General features: G+C 38.1%; 1 protein-coding gene across 4 annotated transcripts in view; it reads right to left on the reverse strand.

Moving 5' to 3' along the window:
• The window catches only part of WASF1 (WASP family member 1), an 89,732-nt gene that overhangs the window by 39,618 nt on the left and 30,111 nt on the right, over nt 1-20,003 (reverse strand). For 2 of the 4 annotated variants that reach the window (XM_034060699.1, XM_034060695.1), the window contains exon 2: nt 620-700. The exons of the other annotated variants lie outside the window; for them this stretch is intronic. The gene's annotated coding sequence lies outside the window, so the exon portion shown is untranslated. The remainder of the gene's footprint in view (nt 1-619; nt 701-20,003) is intronic. 4 annotated transcript variants of the gene reach the window in all.

Below are 20,003 nucleotides of genomic sequence, written 5' to 3' on the forward strand. Positions count from 1 at the left end.
CACCTCTAAGCATGTGTGGGTGACTCAAGTTAAATGTCTCAGCTAGGCAGGGAGAAGCCTAATGTATTTATACACACAGTGTTAAGCAATCTTGGAAAATAAATAGATTTGACTGTCTGACATGCATATATTTTGAGGGGCTAAACTTCAATTTGGGTAGGACATGCCATCCTTAAACCACAAATTAATTCTATGCAACACAGGAGAAAACACTGTATAATCCTACTCCTGAACTAAACTGATATAGCTCTATCTCAAATCTAGTTAAATCCTTGCCCTGATACTAAATTTAAGCACAATTTACTCCTTAGATGACAGGAGACATTCTAGATTTATGATTAATATTAGGCTGTTTCCCATTCTAAAATGTTCTTCATTGCCCATTTTCCTTAGAAAATTCTGGCTCTCCAACTGTACTTCTGTCCTTTACTATCTTCCCAGTTTTACATAGCTAAAACATATTATAATTAAAGACAATTAAAACCAGGCAACAACATGTCTTTCTGATGGAAAGACAAGTTGTGTAGTCAAGGAAGTTCAAAATACCCTGATTATTACATGGACTTTGTGATAATTAGGTGTTCTTTAGATACTGATCCAGGTTATTTTATTGACTTACAGATAAGAAGATTGTCCAGGAGACTGTAACTAGTGCACTGGTGGAACGCCAGTCAGGAATCCACATAATCCAGAGACATGCCTGAAAAGGAGTGGATGTGGATTTTAATGGGGAATTCATCATAGGCTGTTATGTGGCCTAGAATACCTAAGGAGCTCACCACTGTATAGGAAGAGGACATAGTGAAGCACCAGGAAAAAATCCATTGTAAAGATCACAGCTTGGAGAAGGTAAACATAGGTGGAAACCAAGTCCAGAATGGTTCTGCTATTCTCTAATGGCTTGCATATGGGTTAAAAGATACTTTTTATATTTACTAATATCCCAAAGTGATTCACCAGGAGCGTTTAACTAATAAAAACATATCAGCCCCAATGGGACACAATAATGGCCAGATCACTACTGACTGCAAGGTGCTTTCTGCCAGACAGAGGATAGAATCACAGAATCATAGAATAGTTAGGATTGGAAAGGACCTCAAGATCATCTAATTCCAACCCCCCTGCCATGGGCAGGGACACCTCACACTAAACCGCATCACCCAAGGCTTCATCCAACCTGGTCTTGAACACTGCCAGGGATGGAGCATTCACTACCTCCCTGGGCAACCCATTCCAGTACCTCACCACCCTAACAGGAAAGAATTTCTTCCTTATATCCAGTCTAAACCTCTGCTGCTTAAGAGCCCTTTACCCCTTGTCCTATCACTACAGTCCCTAATGAATACTCCATCCCCAGCATCCCTGTAGGCCCCCTTCAGATACTGGAAGGCTGCTATGAGGTCTCCATGCAGCCTTCTCTTCTCCAGCCTGAACAGCCCCAACTTTCTCAGCCTGTCTTCATATGGGAGGTGCTCCAGTCCCCTGATCATCCTCGTGGCCCTCCTCTGGACTTGTTCTAACAGTTCCATGTCCTTTTTATGTTGAGGACACCAGAACTGCACACAATACTCCAAGTGAGGTCTCAAGAGAGCAGAGTAGAGGGGCAGGATCACCTCCTTTGACCTGCTGGTCATGCTTCTTTTGATGCAGCCCAGAATACGGTTGGCTTTCTGGGCTGTGAGTGCACACTGCCGGCTCATGTTCATTTTCTCATTGACCAACACCCCCAAGTCCTTCTCTGCAGGGCTGCACTGAATTTCCTTTTTGCCCAACCCATAGCTGTGCCTGGGATTGCTCCGACCCAGGTGTAGGACCTTGCACTTGGCATGGCTAAACTTTATGAGGCTGGCATCAGCACACCTCACAAGCGTGTCAAGGTTCCTCTGAATGGCATTCCTTCCCTCTAGCGTATCAACAGAACCACACAGCTTGGTGTCATCGACAAATAAAGAAGTATTAATAAAGAAGTATTGTGTCTTGCACATTATCTTGAACCAGCAAAAGCAGGCGTCCAGACTTCTCTGATCCAACATCCCTCTCTCTTTGGCCTGAGAAAATAATTGCACTAAATTATTTTCTTGAGATGAGAAAGATTAATTCCATCTCTCTCTGGTTGGAAGAGGAGCTTTTTGTTATTGCAGTCTTTTGTTAAAAAAAAAAGGTAACTGAAAAAGATGGAGGTGGTAAGGCCAAGAGCAGCTAAGGAATCAGACTAGATGTAGGGGTTACTGAACAGAATGATGTTGAATACTTCCTTTCAAGGTGAAACTGCTTCAGGGCTCATCTCAAAGAGATGTTAGGAGGAAGTTAGAGCTAAAGCGAAGCATCTCCTAAGCAACGATGCAAGGTGATGTCTGAGGAGCAATGAACACTGAGCACAAAAATTATCTGGTGCAGCAGTTGAATTCTTAAGAAACTCATGAGGTTGAAGGAAAAAAATATCAGAAAATTCACCTCAGAATCAGGGGAAAGACTCAAAAAAGGTCAGCAATATTGCTACTGAATTCTTAAAAAGACAGTTAAATCAGCACCAAACTAAACACCCTCCATATCAGGGGCAAGGGGAATGACATATAGTGGCACATCTTTAGATGAACAGCCACGGCAGCAAATTCAAGTGATGTTAATTGTGGGGAGTAACTCCTGAGTTACATCTCTAAGAAGCAGACCTTGTGTCTTGAGGAAAATTCATTATGCAACGATTTCTGTGTTCTGTGTTCATTGCACTTTTGGTGACACTCAGCCAACAAGCAGACAAAACCCAGCAATTGGGAAGGAATCCCCTGACCTCACAATTCAAGTATTGCTGAGAACTGATTGGCTTTAAGTTGTAGGTAAAGATAAAGAATTTTAAGAAGGGTTAGTCTTTGTTTACAGCAGTTCTCATATCCCCAAGATAAGAGAGTCCATTACCCACACAAGAACAGAAGCTGCCATCTGAACTTACTCGCTGGCTTGAATCACTCCTACAGTGCTGTAGTCCTATGCCGTAAGATTTCCTCCACACTGTGACAACTGCTTAGGCCAAAGCTTTCAAGAGGTTTGAAAACATCATTTCAGAAGCAGACTATGGATTTGGGTAGCTACACAAGTTCTTCTAGTGTTCTTGTCTTTAGTACCACCAGGGAATGAAATATACATCTCCAATTTACAGACATCTGAGGCAATCAACCTACAGCATTCTTTAGAGTATGTCACTGGAGGCTTTGAAGTCCCCGAAGAAAAGCAACTCTCACAATTCTGAGTAACTAGTGAACTGGAACCAAGAAAGTGGCTCTAGGTACAGTAACTATATTATGGCACCAAAGTATGTAAAGCACTGACATGTAACACTAAGAACATCAGAGGAAGTAACAGGGCTACCAAAAGCATGACCTATATCCTTTGAGCAAGATTAACCCAAAGTGTTCCCTTTGGAAGTGAGGAAATTCCCTGTCATGCCTCTTTAGCCCTCTGCAAGCTGACAAGTCTTAGAGCAGTTTTTAATGGAGTGAGGAATGTAAAGCCAACAGACTCAGCAGAAAATAGCTGAAGTACTAACAGAAACAGCTTGGCTGAGAACATGTTCCTGTAATGCACAGTGGTCTCACAGTCAGAGGCAGTCTTATTTGTCCTTGATAGAAAGGCTGGCTGAAGGGAAAAATTGTGACCACTTAGGAGTAGGATATAAATTCAAAACAATGGATTTCTTTTCCAGTTTAAGTCCCTGGCTGGAACTGAAGACTAGTACCAGCTTAGATAATTGCTATTTAACTCGCATGGCAACTCCTGTGTGGAGTTACTCTATTAGCACTGAGATGATACATTCCAATATACGAGTCAGGGGAAAGAAGTGGCACAGTAATCTGAGTACTAAAGCAACAAGAAAGGAGCTGTTTCAAAATCTATTTCCCAACCATAAACTGAGCCTACTTTCCTCCAGAGAACTAACCATAAAAAAACCCAAAACACTAAAACAACAGGAAGAACAAACCCCTTCTGTTTTGCTGTTAAGCTACATCATAAGTCCAAAGAATCCTCTCCCAATACCCAGTCCATATCAGAATATTTTTGCTTTCTTCTTGTATTAGCAAAAAAGTAACAAAGCCCAACCTTGTACAAGACTTTACAGCAGTACCATTAAATTATCATTTTGTAAATATTTAGACAACCTTATCCATAAACAAAAAAGCTGAAAGTGATTGGCTGGCATTTGTAGTCATACAGTCATTCATAATAAAGGCTGTAAATTTACCAGGCAATACTTATTCCCCATAAAGAAATTATTCCCTACTGTTGCTGTAACTCAAAAATATTGCTACTTGTTGAAGAAATGAAGCACCTTGCCATATAATTAGAGAGAATAAGGACTGCCCAACACTTAGAGAAAAGTGTTAACTTTGAGGCCAAGGATAAGAAGAGGAGGTACTTACTCTTTGTAGACCCTGTCAATGTAACAACACAGTAACAATTACATTGAAACAAAAAAAGCTTTAGGAACAGGCTTTTCTCACAACAGAGGCAGGTATTTTCACTTTGAAGGTACTTTGCTAAGAATGTTTCATTTAAACTTAAGTTCTCAATCACTGCATAATTTTCAGTAATTTCTAATAGCTGCCACTGAATGAGTAGACCATGCAGAAAATAAGTTTCCATAGTTCTCAGAAGTCTGCATAAGGTTGATATATTTTATGTCTTCAAGCAGCCTGGTTTCCTAACCTGCCACTTCCAGCTTGCTTAAAGGTCACCTGTTCCTTCTAAACACAACTGTAGACGGGAACACCAGTTTTAAAATCCCCCTTTCAGCCTCTGGTCAGGATTGCTGAAATAGTACTGAAGATATATTATTAGGCACTCCTGGGCACGAGGCAGGTACAAAGCTGCTGAAACAGCTCCATAGGAGGAGTTCCTTGGCAAGAAAGTCTACCCAGAGACCCACCTCTACTTCAGGAAGCTCTGAAATCTGCAAGTTAAAGACACTCCACTGCAGAACACAGGAGGAGCTCTGCCAGGGCTTCCCAAAGCAGACTCTCCTAGGGACAGCTGGTAGAAGTTCCTGCTGCTTTGAGTCACTTTGGAGAAAGCCCAACTCAATGACTGGTCTCTTAACCAGCCATCTTTTATGTCTCTCTGCTTTCCTAAACCCTCCTGGCTTTTGGAGGGGGAGGAGGCAGCAAAGCTGCCTTCTGTCAAAGTGCTCCTCTCTTGAGCCTGACACCATACAGAGGTCACTCAGGAAGACTGGTCTCTGCATTCAGCCCATCCAGGTGCTCAGGAGACCGAACAGTGCATAAATCCACAATAATCAGATCCCAAGAGTGCTCCTGCAGGAGTTTTAAAAGACTCATTAAGAATCAATAAACCTGAATACAGGAGCAGGGAAGATTTTAGGTCATTTACAGAGTCCCATTCTTCCATTCTAAGGAAGGCTCAATGACATAGTTATTGGTAGCAAACAATTGGTTAACCTGTCCTTAAAAACATCCACAGATGTTCCAAACATTCTGGCAAACTCCCAAAGAAAGTTGCTGTAATGTTTCACAAAAAAAAACAAAGGTGACCTGTACTGCATACTTAAGTATCTTGCTTCAGCTACAGTAGCTCTGGCAAATTTAGCTGAAGCTATCAGTGGTGTCTGCTGATGTACTGAATCAAGAACAGGTGAAAAGCAGATAAATCTTTGCAAAGGGGCATCAGATAGGTGCAACAGGCAGCTGAGAGGAGCATCTTAAAACTCAACAATAAACTTGAGCAGTATTTATCAAAAGTCTCAGTCATCTATGTCAGGAGCATATGACTTGTACTGACTCTAGGTAACTGCCAAAATGACAGAAAATCTACAGTCCTTTATCCCCTTCTTACATAAGGAACATAGTTTATACCAAAACACTGTCTTCATTCAACACCTTTAAAAAAAAATCTCAGATACATCTAAATCCAAACTAAATATAACAGAATTTGAATAGTTCTGCTGTTAACCCCAACCAAACTCATTTCTCAGTTAGGTCACCAGGCTCACAGTTCCAGATTCTTCTACCTCTCAGTGCAATCCAGGCTAGACTGGGAGTGGCTAGCAGTAACTACCATGCAATTCTTCTCAATGACCTGTGCAGAAACAGACAATTAACCAAGTGTACAATGCCCCCCAAAAAAGGCAAGCTGAAGAATAAACTGAGCCTGTCTTTTTATGGTAGGGACTACTGAATTACTGAACACAAATTCTGGTTTTCAGACTGCCTCCTACACTCAAGATTCCTGTCTTAGTTCCTAGCTCTGTGCTGCCCTCAACTACCAGCATTCAGAGTATTATCAGATGCTCTCTGATCTATCAGTTTAAAGGGGAATGGTTTTAAAACTGCACTATAAAGAACTGCATAGAATCACTGTACTCCATACCAAGATGCATTTTATTCACCTCCATAAACTGAAACAGGGAGAGAAAGAGGCTATTGTCAGGCATAATTATGTGCTGTGCAGTATCCTCTGAAGCTGGAATGTGCTTGTTTTCTGACTGAACACACTAACAGTGTCTGGCACTGCTGTCCTGGCAGCAAGGTCCCCAGATCTCCTCCTGACATTGTAATGAACAACCCTATGACTGAGCCTCTCTCCTGCCATTACTGCAACAGCATCTTCAGTGTAGAGTTCAGACAAGTCTGTAATGACCCCCAAAATGCACACAGAGAAGAAATACTTCTAATTATTTCCAAATAAAAAAACTAATGAGGGAGGGCAGAAAGTAAGCAGAAGTGTCTTACACTGCTAATCCAGCTCTAGATTCTCTCTCCTAGAGAAGGACCTGATCGTTCCTGTAATTGTAATGAAGCCAATTCAAAGTAATAAGCAATGGTGGTAAAAATATTCAAAGTATTTTTCAGGGACTAATTAAAATAATTCAAAGCAGATAAATCAGTCCATCAATGAAAAAAAGTATCTATTTTTTCATCAACTAAATTATTTCAGTAATAAAAATATGCACTACTTGGGAGGCAAATTTCAATAGTTACAAATATTACAAATGTTTTTCTTAATTTCAACTGGGAATGCTAGTGGATTCTTCACTTATGTTTTCCCATTGAAAAGAGCAAAGAATGAGCAAATTTCACAGTAAAACTAAGAGGAAGTATTAAAGCTGTATAAGTGTTCTGAGAAATTCAGGCTAAATTGCTACCTATATTCAGTATTTAATACATTTTAAATTATCATCTTTGGGTGGGCACATACTACATTTGCCACATTTCTGTGTTAAAGAAAGCATTTCACTTTTTTAGTATTAAAATAGACTATTTCAAGTTGCTGTACAAATTAAGCATGAAGTAACCACTTGTTCCTATGTGCTACAGGAGATGTTCCTATGTGGTAATCATCTGCATTAATGGAACATGTATATAAAACAAGACTATTAGAAAGTCTTGAAACAGTTTCTTACATATTTTAGTAGCTTATTTGCTGCATTCATAATTCTATTTTAAATTCCTTCTGACAGTACAGAAATATAAAGAAAATGGAAGGACTTCATTGTACAGCTCTGAAGGGTTGCTGAATTTCAAACAAAGGCTATGAAGGGTGGAGGAGGGAACACAGACAATACTTAACTTATGTTATTACCATTACTTAAAATGCAAGCTTCCTGGAGCTTGTTCACTGAAATTAGGATAGTTAATCTTAAGTAAATTCCACAAACGACCTGAAAAATCTTCTGAGGAACAGATTAAAGAACTTTCACCAGACATCCCCAGTTCTGGCATAGAGAGCTGCCTCAAAACGCTGTATGCTAGATCAGTACACATAAGAGAACACTTCCCTGCTTAACTACAAATCCTGCTAGGATAATTCTAAGTTGTTCAGTGTGTTAGATTTAGATAAAATTAGTGATAAAAATAAAGCCAAATGACCTGTGTGGGTTTTCGTAACACACAGAACAAAGGGTAGAGAAGTGATCATGAAAATTGCAACAGTTTTCTTTCTGTGCTCATTATTATTTTTATTGCGGTATCATGTTGAGACTTATTTAGTGCTAGATGCTGAATAAAGACGTTACTCCTGCCCTGAAGATCTTATTTAGAGGTTAAATCCAAATAACTGTGGAATCCCTGACCTACAGATACCAGACTTACCTGATGCTACAGATCAGAAGGAGGAAATGCTGATTATGTGACTTAGTTGTTGGGTTGGTTGTTTGATTTTTTTTTCTTTAATTAAGAGAAAATGCCATACGCTTTTTAAAAACAAATTATTTTCCCCTTAAAATGAGAAGGATATACATTTAACAAAAAAATGTTCTGTCAAGTACAGAATTCTAATGTTACTATTCTGGCTGATCTGTTCAGCTATTCGTTCTATTTTATTATTCTAGGCTTTCAACAGAAGAGCTGAGAAAAGTATCCATTTGCATATTTCTACATCATCAGAACTTCTACATTAACAGCATGTACTATACAGCTCATACTTCCAGTGCATAGCACTTAAGACATTTAATTTTGTAATTTTCTGTGTCATTTTTTCCCTAATTTTCATTTTATATACAATTACTTTTTAAACTATGTTCTAAATGCTTAATTTTATCAAATTAGTAACACCTATGTCTCAGAATTTATGGAACGCATTAATAATGCAGACTATGTTATTTATACTTTCAATATTAGAAGAGGAATTGAAAATTCAAAGGACCATTTTAGATCAATTTCCTGTTCTAAATAAAAACATTAATATACCAGACATATTTGAAGCTTTGAGAAAGGAAGCCTGGGGACACAAAATGTCCAGACAACTGCAAACTGTGCTAGGTGTACAAGAGGACTATGTATTAAATAGAGAGTTTAAAGTCAAATCTAAGTAACTACTATTTCAGTGACTAGCAGACAAGCTGCATCAATTGAAATTACAAATAGATATAAAGTTCTGCTGTATATTGCTGCCTCCCCAACCACGACAGTGACACCAACTGCAACAGAAGCATCGCCTGCTAAAAGACATCAGAGATATAGTGAAGGCAGAGCATTTAAACATCATACACATGACATTTTATAGATCCCACTAATATTTTAGATCAGAGGTTGCTTCATGGTTAGCACCACAAAACAGTGAATACAACCCATATTTTGCACTGAGGAATGGGTGGAGCTCACCAAAACCTCACAGTGAAAGTGCCACTAAAGCAGTGACTATAATGTACTTAAGATCATATCACTGCATGAGCAAGGCCAAGAAAAATCACCACAGCTGTGCTAATCTTCATAAGATGAAAGTATGTAAAAATGAAGATGACTCTTAAAAGAAAAGCCAGAAGGGACTTTTAGAACAAGGATATCACATCAGAACCACAGTGCCAGAGACACAACTTACTAAAGCAAATGCTGACAAAGGGTAAACGGTAATCAGCTGACTAAACAAATAAATCCTTAAGTCACTAAACAGAGGTTCAGCTTAAAATAAAAGTATTGGTGGAAGAAGCTATGGTACAAACACACAAATTAATGTATCACCTAGGTTCCATGGGTTCTAATGAAATAAAAGATGAAATAGCCAAATTACAACAATTCCTTTGGTACCTAAATACTAGAGCTCACTAATGCAATGGCTAGCTTGAGAAACAATAAAGTTCTAGGGAAAACACTGGAGCAAGCCTGAGATTTGATAACAGAAAGTACAATAAAGGACAGAATTAGTGGACATCCTGCTAAACATAATCCATCAATGAAGAGCCAACACAGCTTCTCTAAAGGCAAGTCCCATCATATAAACCTGCATAAATTCTCTGCAGGGGTTACAGCCTCATGCATATGGGTGATCCACCTCAAACGGCCTACTCACTTTTCTTAAAAAGGCTTTAAACAAAATTCCTCACTAAAGGCTTTTCAGGAAACTAAGCTGCCAAGACATAAAAGCAAAGGTTGTGGTATGGAAAAGTAAGTGATTAAAGCAGAGGAACCAGAAGATAGGAGTTAAGATTCAGCTCTCACAATGGAGGGAGATCACATGCATGGGAGCTGCACTAGAAACTGTCCTGTTTTGCACAAGCAAAAGCAACATGGCAAGGGAGACGGAGAAAGGGATGGCAGTACATCAGTGAGGTAAGAAGATCTACTGATGGTACATACTTATTCAAGGTAGTAAGGACGAGTGCCTTAAAGAAAACAAAAACACTTTATCAGATTCAGTGATCAGGTAATAAAATGGCTGGTGAAATTCAATTTAGATTCATGTAAAACGATACATGTATGGAAAACTAATCCTAGGTTCATATATAAAACAAGAGGCTCTGAGTAGACCAGTAACACTAAGGAGCAGAACAGTGGAGTTATGTTAGATAATTCCATGAAAGCATTAGCTCAGTGCTTGGCCATACAGAAAAAAAAAAAACAACAAACAAAATTAGAAACCTCAAGAAGCATTATGAAAATTAGGAAATTTTAGGAAAGGAAAAGAGTATAAACCAGAAAAAAAAGTATTTCTATATAATTCTAAAAACTTGTGTTTGTTCCATTCTCTAAATATTGCATGAAGCTTTTGCCTGGTCCTCTCAACAAAGGACACAGTAGAAGTGAAAAGGGTTCTGAGAGGGCAAGAACGTACTCTATGAATTACCCACATCATACAAGAAATGCTCAAATAGGTAGGGACTCTTCTGTCTGCAGAAAATGTGAGTTTGGGAGCTGCTATGACAGAGATCTACAAAAACTTTACTGTCAACACCTGAGACAGAGATAAAATATTCATGGCTTCTCCCAGTAAAACAAACAAATGAGTATCACATAAAGACAGGAGGAGGTGGGCTGAAAGTAAACATGACATAATCCCTGGCAGTGTTCAAGGCTTTGAGCAACCTGGTCTAGTGGAAGGTGCCCATGCCTATGGCAGGGGAGTTGGAACTGGATGAACTCTAAGGTTCCTTCCAACCCAAACCATTCTAGGATTCTGTGATTCTACAGGCAATGAAGAGCACCTCGCTGGGCTCTGTGCCAGAGTCACTTAATACAAGAAGCTTACATGATGAGGTCAAGGAAAAGCTAGACAAGTACCTGTGAGAGAGATTCACTGCAGTTAAGTAAACAGACTAACCCCCAGAAGTTTACAAAACCTTCAAGCTGAAAATGCTCCAAAGCTAAAAGAGATTAGCAGGTATCATATGGGCTAGCCCTCTTCTTACTCTTCTGTAGGCATCTGCTGGTGGCTATTATTTGGTTGGCTATTTTGGTGCAACATATTTTGCAAACCACTAGCAATCGATTCACACTGCAAAAACTGAGATAAGGGGGTACAATAGTATCTAATAACCTTACATAAAATTAAGTATTTAAAAGATAAGTACTCAAATCACTCTCCTAGTCCTTAGCTGCATGTATTACAATCAGAATATATCATTCCTGAATAACAAATTTTACAGTAGATCTTCCCAGTGCTTTGTAAAATAGCCTCGTTTAGCTCTAGCTATTTCAGAGACAACTTCATCTAATACAGCCTAATATCAAATGTTCCTTTACAGAATTCAGATTCATTTCTGCTTGGCAAATATCATCTGGGTCAGCTAGCACTCCTCAGGTTTTCTTATGCACTCTTCTACTGATACACGTAAAAATGCTTTTTTTGACATTTGCACTTTCCTATTAAATTTCACCCTAATCAGTTCAGTCTCAAGAATTATTCCATCTCTCCTCTATAATATGATCTTTCACTACTAAATGAGGCTTTTCACTGTCTCATCTAGATATATCAACATCTTCTCACTTTCTGTGTACTGATTAAGACTGGTATATCCAAGACACTTGCAACAGGAGACAAGAAAATAAGAGACAGAAGAACATAAGCACAAACACCATCATGACTGTTTAGGTAGGTATTTGACAACAGATTATAAGGGGTGTTTTCATGGGCTATAAAGAAGTATTTTTACAGATATGAAATAATGAATACCATTAATACGAGCATGACAAGCAGCACAGTTCAGTACATCCATGCATGCAAATTGCACCTAGAAGTTTTCTTTACATATGCACTGTTCAATTTCTCAAAATATTCTGCACTGAAAACCTTCCCCTCTCCCCACCTCTGTTGCTTATGTTACTTTTCCATTAAAGATACATTCATCAGGAATCAAAAATAAGGCTGTTTTCAGGATTTTTAAACCAATTTTTTTATATAATTGAAAAATGGAATCTTCTATTTGCTGTGTAGAGAACTACCAAAATTAACAAATGTGCCTTGAGTGACCTCACAAAATTAACTGTACCAGTTTAAACTGCTCTTGTTAAAGTGTATCCAAGGTCAGATCAAAAGTAAGACTTGGTGCTAAAAGCTGAAGCATAAGAAATCAGATGGCTGGCTCTAGGGATGGAACTCACAGGGTCCATTAAGTACCTGCATTTTCTATACACTGTATGCATACCCTTAGGTATAGAAAACCAGTATTCACAATACTGAGTATATGGAGTAGAGGAAATACCTACAACTATCAAAATGAAATGTGCAAGAGAAATGTGTTTCTGAAATTTCAGCTTTTTTTATGAATTTTGATACCTAAGCTACACTTGTAGTAAGCACCTCAAGTTACATTAAGCATTTCCCATACTTAGTTTTCTCAACCATATTATCTATATCCAGACAAAGGGATTAATCGATGTTTTTGCTAATTTCTCACATAACAGCTTAGGCACTAAGGCACTAAGGGGAAACACTGATTCACTACGCAGAAACTCCCAATCTATTCAGATGCATCCTTCTCACTTCCTAGGAGAATGCCTTAAGCACCAGGATACAGGCACTGGTACCCTATATGTTTCTGAAATCTGAAAAAGAAAAAAGCTGTGGTTTGGGCTTAACTCCCTACTTTTCATGTGCGTCAAATGTGCTCAGCTCATTCTTCCTGGGTTGCATTCCTGGAAGAACACAGTAGTACATATGTCCACCTATGGTTTCTAGACAGCGTGTGCTAGAAGTCAGACACTTCAGCATGCTGACAGCTGCACCTCCAGGTCTGGGCGTTCAAAGTTTATGGAAGTTTTCAGTGGAAACTTTACACTCTGGTAACAGTTAATTAAATTTTTCAGATCTTTGAATTATTGAGATCACTTTCTTGACCTTGGAAATCCAAATCCAATGCAAACTCAAAGCTGGGAAGGTATTTTAGAAGAGAATACCTGTATACATACCTTCCCTGTTCTTATTCCTTGCAAGTGCTATAGATGGAATAGGAGATATATCTTCTCCATTTTGGCTTGTCTCTGCACAGCTCTTAAACAGCACTTCACACGTCTGTGTGCTTCTGCTAATTTGTCCTTTGGTCTCTGAATTTAATTAAGTTGGATATTTTACATGTATTTTTCCTAATATTAGTAATTTTTTTTCCTTACATTACTGTTATTCTACATTAACAACCTCAAAGTTAACGCCTTTTTTCTGGAAAGATGACACTTTCTAGTTCAGGAAACATTTAAAATATAAAAGACAAATCTATTTATAACCTCACAAGTAGCTGTTGTTTGCCATAATAGTTAAATACATACGTAATGCAGTGATGATAGGAATGTCAATAATAATTTTTTCAGCGCCATGCTTCCTTTAATACTCTTTCAACATCATGAATTCATGCATTTTTATATACCTGTGCTCAAACACAGTTTCTAAACCTTTTAAGTGCCATTTATTTTTAACAAACTTATTCTCTAATCCTCCTGCAACAGTGAATTACCCCACTGTAAGGTATATCTCAACAAAGTTGTATGCTTTCAAGGCTTTTGACAGTTTCTGTGGCTACTTCTATCTTAAGTCAAGGTTGTACACGCATCGTATGCACAGTTGCATGTAAAAAGATTTCTTACATCCCTCTTCTCCCTCATGAAGAGAAATACACAGTGCTTACTATCAACAGGCAAAATCAATTTTACACCATTAAGGAATGTTTCAAGCTCATGAAAGTGAAGTACTGCAGGAAAATAATATCTGTTTCATTACCACTGTATGGCATTCTCCAGTTCTTCAACACTGAATATACATAAGGATATAGATGTAAGTGTACACACACAGGCAAAACCAGCTGAAGGACAGATTTATTTTCACAACACAGTAATACTCTTGTGAATTGAAGCCCTTAGTGTACAAGACAGTTTCATGAGTCCTGTTGGTTTTTTGCTGCCTATACTTACGCAAAGCTTTATGTCTACATTTGAACTACAGAAAGAACAAAACCACGCACCCCAAAACCAGCAAACCACTAATTATTCTTCACTTCCAAAAGTGCGACTCTGTTAGTAGTTATATTTTCTACAGGTGAGTGCCAACGCATTTTATTTACTGTTAGGTAGTAAAAATCGCTTCTGTCATTCACTTTTATTGCTCCATCTGTTAACATAATCTCCCGATGGCACTAGTAGATTTGAAACAAACAAACAATATCAAGCAACACTAGATCAAGGCATAAAGAAAATATTTTTGATTTGTGCCTTGTGCATGTGAAAATAAATCTGGCTTAATCCTCTTGCCTGAAAAAAATCTCAAAGTTCTTTTCAAGCACTTGAAAAATGCAGTTTCTCTTTAATAAGCATTAGCAGTGAAAGGAGCACTATGGAATGAATATTTCAACCAATCTGCCTTAAATATTCATTATATACCTAGACTGATGAAAAATCAATAAATATTTGCATCTGATAAGCTGTTTCTACTGATAAAGTTAATGTTTAGGAAGCGGTGCTACTCCTTCCACAAACATCCTGGGAAACTTCTGTGAAGCAACTTTCCGAACAGCTCTGGGAAAAAAACACCAGCTGACTCTGAGGAGGAAACAAAAGGAAGATTATGAAGCTCCTCTTCCCCAGGAGAGAGACCCAAGTAACACAGTTTGCAAAAGAACTGATAGTTAATTTAAGACTATGAAAGCAGCATTTGGTCAGATCTGTGAAGAACTGAGCACACAGGATGATCTCATGGCTAAGACAAAAAGTGAATTCATCTTTACTTCAGACAAATCCAGAATCCTGAATCAAACCATTCCAACAGCCCTAGGCAACATATGTATTTGGAAAGAGTTTTACAGAAACTGTGGGCTCAGACATACACCTCTGATCATCAACTACTACCAAAAATGGTATACATAATGAACTAGAGATAATAATGTGGTTTTTGTTCCAACACAATTGATGTACCTCACTCTACATTTTGCAGAGTGCTGTTCAATCTGACTCCAATGAAAGAAGCCTCTTCAGGAACAGGGACGCCCAATTAATGGTACATGTACCTCCTACAATACTTTCAGTTTCTGAAAGCTGTACACAATCCAACACAGAGCTGAAACTTTAGATCATTGTTTCCATTGGCAATGATGTACTCAACATAAAAAAACAAATTCCCTACCTTCTTCTTCCTGCTGTCCTTCTAGCAAAGGGGACCTGAAGACTTCAGATGGCTAACTCAGGTATTATTTAAATATAAAAGAAAAAGAATGCATGAGATTTCAATTGTCATATTAAAATAAAACCTTATGTTCTACTACAGTGTCTGCAAAGAAGCCTCTTACTAGAAATAAGAGATCACAGATTCTCTATCCTGAAACCTGTGCAAATCTGAAAGCTACAAACTGATCTATAAAGAATGCTTTTGTTGTTCTACTCAGTCAAAATAATTTGTAGGAATGAGACCAAAATTCAAGGAATTATAACTGAATTAATACTGTTGCCAAGACGCACAGTCCTTATTTTGTATGTTCAAGGCATTAATGAAAATGGGGTTTGTTTCAGTTAAAAAAAAAGGGGGACGAGGGAATGTTCTGTTTGGTGTTTGGTGGTGGGGTTTGGATTATTTTTTTGGGGGGGCTCTTTTTTTGTGGGTGTCAAAAAAAAAAAGCTTGTACAACCTTTTTAATATCACTACCTATTGTGCAGAACCCTTCTTGCAGAAAAAAGTCATACACTTTCAAAATTCCCAGCTCAGTATCATGAGAGCGGCTACTTATGAATGTTTAAGGAAGCCATCTAAGAACAGTGCAGTAAAACCACACTTCCATTACATAGCTTAGCAACTTTTCACCACCAGCAACTTAGGTGCTCCCTAAATCATGAATTGTATCCACACCAGTGATTCTTAACTGGGTATCTAATAATTTTCCTAAGGCATAGAACAAATCACTCTGTCAGCACACAGATTCAGAAGCAATTAATGTCAACACTTAAGCATTACTTGAAAACCTGCTCCCTTTTTTTAAAACATCTGCACCATAATTTCATTACACTACACACTAATCTACTTCAGAAAGAACATTCGCATTCTTCAAGCTTTTGAATGTTTTCTTTTTCCAAGCTGAAAAATCCCAGTCCATTTGATCTTTCCTGTAGAAACTGAGGGAAAGGCTATTCAATTCTAATAGAATTACCTCAGAAAAATTAAAAGTCAAGGACTCTATTACATGATTTTAAAGTCTATCAATATTGTGACCATTTTGATCATCATTTGTATGCACAGTGATAGGGCACAGCCTAAACTGCAGAATAGCCAGAACATATACATCACATGCTCAGTCTGAAAACTCAGTTGGGATTTTTTGTTGTTTTTTGGTTGGGTTCCCCCCCCCCCCCCACTAAAATATTGGGGGGGGGGGGGGAGGGGTGGTGTGTGTGAGGAGTGTGAGAGGGGTAGCTTAATGGACCATCCTCACTTCTTTACACCATTATGCCCCAGTGAGTCTGTACATTTCTGTACATAATATGCAATTTCATTAAAGTCCCAGAAGCAAGACGAAGCAGAAGCATGCATTCTTTTCCTCAAGTGGTCCAAACAAATCATGGGTATTTCTTCCAGTAAACGATGTCATCTTCTTCCTGATATGCATAGCTCCCACCTGCTCATCTCTCCCTTCCTTTCCCAATCTTTGAGCACAGTAAACAAGAACTGAAAGAAAACCAAAACCAAATCACAAATAAAACACCTCTCTGTAAATCCATGTATTTCATATCATTATGTTTCCCAGCGATTTTCAATCAAATAAAAATTAAGCCATTCACCTAGAACTAAATAAATAATTCAGGCTAAACAGCACGGCCTTTTCTTAATTGTTTGTACTATTGTCTGAATGTAAAAATCAGAAACACAACTATCAACTTTGGTCTATGCAGGAGTTCAGCTTTTTCATAGCATATTACTTCCCTTAAAACCTTAAAGCTTGTCAGGTCAAGGGCACTATAAAAAACTTTTTTTTCTATATTGATGTCTGTTTTGAAAAACTGATGAAAAAAACCCAAACATATCTGCATGGATATTACATACATGTATTCACATTTTGTTACGCTAAAGAATGTGAGTCCTATTCTTCCTCTGCCTTCCAATTCTACTATTGCATATAAATGCAAATGTGTAACTTAAAGCAAACAAGCTTTGTGCAACGCAAACCAAGAGTTTCCTTGCACATGCAATTTTGCTCATTTCAGGTCTTCAGCTATGCAACCAATTTGCTGATTTTCAAAATAACTCAAACAACACTAACTTAACTTAATGAAATTTTAATTCAAAACTTAATTTTGTTTCCCAACTCCTCCGATACCATATTTAATGGAGATGAAAGTGAAACCACTTTCACTAGAGCATAAACAATGTTTTCAAGCACACCTGGTGAGTTTCCTTTCCTTATGGCCACAGATGATGTCGACCCAGCATCCAAGTATTTTTATTACCAAAAGACAGTGAATGTATTTTGCAATCTTTGTAAACAATAATTCACAATGGTGATTCTTTGTTGTTTTGTTTTTCATTTTTAAAAAGTTATATAACACATGGTTAGAATTAAAAGTATTAGAGTCATCTTTCATGGGGGCAGACAATAAGGAGGAACTGCTATTGTTGAGGTTTGTTTGGGTTTTTTGTTTGGTTTTGTTCGTTCCAAATTCAAAAAGCTTGTGTTCATGTCTTGCAAATGATAAATCCGAGCAGAGATCAAACTGTTTAATTCTCCCTTGTCTGTGCCCTTATACCCATTTCTCCATCTTACTTCTTCATGCACTCTCTCCTTTATTGTTCATTTTCCTTTTTTTTCTTTTTTTAGTTGAGTAACTGTTTCTCCTCTGCATTTCAGCTCTGTTTTAGCAACTTGGATCTCCAACTGCTCCTTCTTCCAGACACCAAAAAGCTACACGTTGCTGGGTAAATAGAATGCATTACCTCACCCAGAGCATGAAAGGAACAGAAAAGAGGCTTAGGTCTGTGATCTTTTGTCAGAACTTTTGCAGCCAGCATTAGGACTAATAGAAAAAGCGGAGAGGAAAATGGGATTGTTTTTTTAAAGACACCTGTTGCTTTTCTACTGTGTATACACTTGTAGATCTTATTCCCTGTGTCCTGCATGTATTTAAACTACCCTGACAACCTCAAGACTAACAACCATTGTGCACAATGTAAACTGCCTAATGTTGCACTTACTAAAATACTTTCCATATTTATATGTTTATTGTACCAAATATACTTTATGATACCCTCTTTGCAGAAATAAGAATTTGAGTAACTACTACATTCTTGCAAAGAAATGGGGGGAAATAAGTCTTGAGTTAACATAACTTGACAGAATTCTACGAAACTTCTGATGTTTTCAACTTAATTCAACAGATGTTACTGCCATTGCTGAAAATACAGAAAATGGGCAGATAGAACTATTTACTATATTTAGAGGAACACCTGCTAATGCATACAAACCCTGCTTTCCAAGTTTGCAATCAAGCTACTGAGAATAATTGTCTGGAACTAAAGTACACTTAGCTATAATTAGCTATGAGCATGAAAACCATTTTTCCCTTTTTTTACTTCAAAACCGCATATACTCATATGATACACTTATTACAGATAAACAAATACACTTAGATCTGTGTGCAAGTGTGTGCACAACTATGCATCTAGATCAGTGAACAAGTATATCACTCAGTGAAGTAAACACTTCACTGGCTGCATGATTTTAGGTCAACTTCTGAAAACATCTCTCATAAGATGCATACAACCTGAAACCGCCTACCATTCCAGATGATATGCTGCAACACGATTTTCAGTGTTGCCTCATTCCTCCTTCCTTCCCCCACCTCCCACCCATTCAGTAGGAGAGGAGGAGAAAATAAGGAACAGAACAGTGAGGACAATCTTCCATTTGATAATCAACACTAAAAACATTCAAAACAAGTCCACATGCTGTAACTAGATTAGGTATGAAAAGCCATTAAATTTTGCCATTATTTAATAGTATAACAAATGTGATACTAGCTAAAGCTAGTTACCAGCTAACATGAAGGGATTTGATTACTCACTACCATTCCTTTATTGCAGAGTCATCAAAATGGATCAGCATAGAGATAAACTATCCTTACCCCAGTGACAATCTCTACAGGTTACTGCCAAGAAAAAGAGAGCAGTGGAACTTAGGTACTTTTGTTGCATAAACTTACACCTGTTTTATAAACAGAAAACAGTTACTGATCTAGAAGCAAAACACAGTTACACCAGATGTGTTGACCCTTCACTGCTGGTTTGCAAGCACCCTGGTAAACTTGGGCTTCTTTTTAACCAGAAACATTTTCTTTTGCTGCACTCTCTGTGCTATGACACCTGTGGGTACAACAGATGAAGCTGTTTGTTGTGCCTCTGCAGTGGCAGGAATCCTCAACTGCAGAAATTCCAAACAGTAGGGATAGAATGTAGGTCACCATGTGCAAAACAACAGCCCCTTCAATGAACTGCAGCTACAGGAAGTTAAGTTGCTTGGATCAATTCATTACACTGATCTCTTTCATGCTGATTAGCAAGAACCTTTATTCACTTTCTAAATGTGTGGTGCTCACATGTATCTAAAATTCACAGGGACACAGAATCACAGAAACATTTGGTTGGAAGGACCTCCAGAGGTCATCCAGGCCAACCTCCCAGTCAAATGAGGATGTCTGCCAGTACTAAACCAGGACAGCCTTGGTTTTGATTCATCATGGTCTAGAGGCCTGAAAGTATGAAGACTACAATCTCACTGAGCAACCCATCCCAGTGCTGCACTACCTCCTAAAATGTAGACTTTT

This window comes from Melopsittacus undulatus, chromosome 3 (genome assembly GCF_012275295.1).
Source record: "Melopsittacus undulatus isolate bMelUnd1 chromosome 3, bMelUnd1.mat.Z, whole genome shotgun sequence".
Lineage (NCBI taxonomy): Eukaryota > Metazoa > Chordata > Aves > Psittaciformes > Psittaculidae > Melopsittacus > Melopsittacus undulatus.